Genomic DNA, 3066 nt, shown 5'->3' on the forward strand with positions numbered 1-3066 from the left:
TCGACCTCGAGATTCTCTTCACCCAGCGGTGAGTGATTCCTCCATTCCTCCATTCCTCCATTCCTCCATTCCTCCATTCCTCCATTCCTCCATTCCTCCATTCCTCCATTCCTCCATTCCTCCATTCCTCCATTCCTCCATTCCTCCATTCCTGATGTCACGACTTCCCTCATGTTGTTAGATTTTCTCACAAATCGGACAAACGGTAAATAAAAAGGAGACAAAGAGGTCACGTGGTGTTTGTGGTTGAATTAAATTGAAGTAAAATCGAGAAGTAAAACAAATATGGCCGCCGAGTTCGGGATGGGAGATAAACTCGTGTTACATGGGGTCTCGTGGTGGTTCATGTGTCCTGTAAGGATGAGATAAACACCACTGGGGTCATCGCTCCACATTGGGAATACGGGGATGAGGGAACATGTTCGGGATTGAAACAAAACACGTGGTGTGGTTGTTACAGAGATCACGTGGTTTGGTTGTTACAGAGATCACGTGGTGTGGTTGTTACAGAGATCACGTGGTGTGGTTGTTACAGAGATCACGTGGTGTGGTTGTTACAGAGATCACGTGGTGTGGTTGTTACAGAGATCACGTGGTGTGGTTGTTACAGAGATCACGTGGTGTGGTTATTACAGAGATCACGTGGTGTGGTTGTTACAGAGATCACATGTTGTGGTTGTTACAGAGATTACGTGGTGTGGTTATTACAGAGATCACGTGGTGTGGTTATTACAGAGATCACGTGGTGTGGTTATGACAGACATCACGTGGTGTGGTTATGACAGACATCACGTGGTGTGGTTATTACAGAGATCACGTGGTGTGGTTGTTACAGAGATCACATGTTGTGGTTGTTACAGAGATTACGTGGTGTGGTTATTACAGAGATCACGTGGTGTGGTTATTACAGAGATCACGTGGTGTGGTTATGACAGACATCACGTGGTGTGGTTATGACAGACATCACGTGGTGTGGTTATTACAGAGATCACGTGGTGTGGTTATGACAGACATCACGTGGTGTGGTTATTACAGAGATCACGTGGTGTGGTTGTTACAGAGATGTGGTTTTCCTCCTCCAGGAGCTGGATGATCCCGTGATAAGTGAAGTCCCGGATCCTGATCGGACTTTCTCCGAGTATCGACCACAGTCCTTGTTCCCCGGTGGTGTTGGGGGAGGTTCACCTGCCCTGTGAACATGGGAATGGTGGTGTTTCTGTTGCTCACAGGTAAGTTTGATTTCCTGTAATAATTTACCGTCCGACAGGTATCCGCCAGGTGTCCGCCAGGTGTCCGCCAGGTGTCCGCCAGGTGTCCGACAGAGTGGTACAGCGGAAGCGCACTCACCTTGGAGCTCTCCAGTCGGTGCTCGATTCCCGATTCACCTGTAAACCGTCCGATTGGTGATTCGTGAGCAGGGTGTTGCATCATCGTGCCTCGGACACATGTTTAGCCGGCTGTCCAATCTGCTAACGTTAGTCGTTGGACGAAAAAGACCCCACGGTGTCTTTCGCCAAGAGCAGGTGAGCTATCGCAGGCTCCCTGAACAAATAATTTACTTATGGCCGGTACAACGAACACTAATCGGACCAAATGGCAAATGCAGGTGAAACAGGTGCAGGTGAGATTTCCCACAGAGGTTTGTTTCACCTGCACAGTCTGAATGCTCGAGGACATGTTTATTTGTTTATTCGTTTATTTATTTATTTTGAGGGTCGGTCTGGCGGGGGGGGGCGGATAGTCGTGGTCTACGAACTCATTCAAACAACGACTCGTCCTCTTATCTCAACATTCATACCCTTCAGGAAGGATTCTCACCCCTCGATTGTTGTCCCATTTTGTTGTGTTTCAGCCTCAATTTAAAACGGATTAAATTGAGATTGTTTTCTCGTCACCAAATCTACACAAAATACCACAAAATGAAAAAGAGAAAACATGTTTTTAGAAATTTTTACAAGTCAATTCAACAGAGGACCACCTGTCGTAACGTTCACCTGGATCAGGAGCAAGTCACCCAAACCCCCCGCAGACCTCCTTGGACCCTGAATTATTTAACGTCGTGAACAAACTGAGGGACATCACGGGTGATAAACCCATTTTGGGGGGGTTCGACCCCCGGCACCCCCGCAGACCCCATTAATGAGTGCAGATTTTGATGTGGTCAATACACCTTCGTAAGGCATCAGGTATGAAGCTTGTGACCAAGTTTCATCGAAATCGTTTTTGGTTCTAGCGATTAAGACTGAAGTGTTGAGAGACTGACCCACTGACCCACTGACTCACCTGTGGACGCTGCTCGATCGCATCACATCCCCAGACTCAAGTCCAGGTGAGCTAAAATGAAAAGCTGAAATGTCTTTCGTTATTAAGTATTCGACCCCCTGAGTCAATACTTTGTCGAAGTCCCTTTGTCAGCGATTACAGGTTCGAGTCTTGCTGGGTTTGTCTGTATCAGATTTACACTTCTGGATTTGGGGATTTTCTCCCATTCTTCCTCGTGGATTTGCTCAAGCTCCGTCAAGTTGGATGGGGAGCGTCGGTGAACAGTAATCTTCAAGTCTTTCCACAGATTCCCAATGGGATTCAAGTCTTGGCTTTGGCCTGGTCACTCAAGGACTTTCACGTTCTTGTTCTGAAGCCAGTCCAGTGTTGATTTGGTTGGATGTTTGGGGTCATTGTCCTGTTGGAATGTAAATCTTTATCACAGTCTTTTGCACTCTGAAGCAGGTTCTCCTCAAGGATTTCCCTGTATTTGTCTCGATTCATTGTTCCCTCTATCCTTCCAAGTCTCCAAGTCCCTGCTGCTGAAACGCATCCCCATCGCATGATGCTGCCACCACCATGCTTCACGGTAGGGATGGTGTTAGATGGATGATGAGCTGTGCTCGGTTTATGCCAGACGTAGTGCTTTGATCTCAGAGTCTTTCACATCCCTTTTTATAAACTCCAGACGTGCTGTCACGTGCCTTTTTCTCAGGAGTGGCTTCTGTCTCGCCACTCTGTCATAAAGCCTCGATATGTGAAGTTGCTGCAGAGACTGTTGTCCTTCTGGAAGGTTCTCCAATC

Source organism: Eptatretus burgeri, chromosome 25 (assembly GCF_056783735.1).
Source record: "Eptatretus burgeri isolate ZD-2024b chromosome 25, Ebu_testis_v1, whole genome shotgun sequence".
Lineage (NCBI taxonomy): Eukaryota > Metazoa > Chordata > Myxini > Myxiniformes > Myxinidae > Eptatretus > Eptatretus burgeri.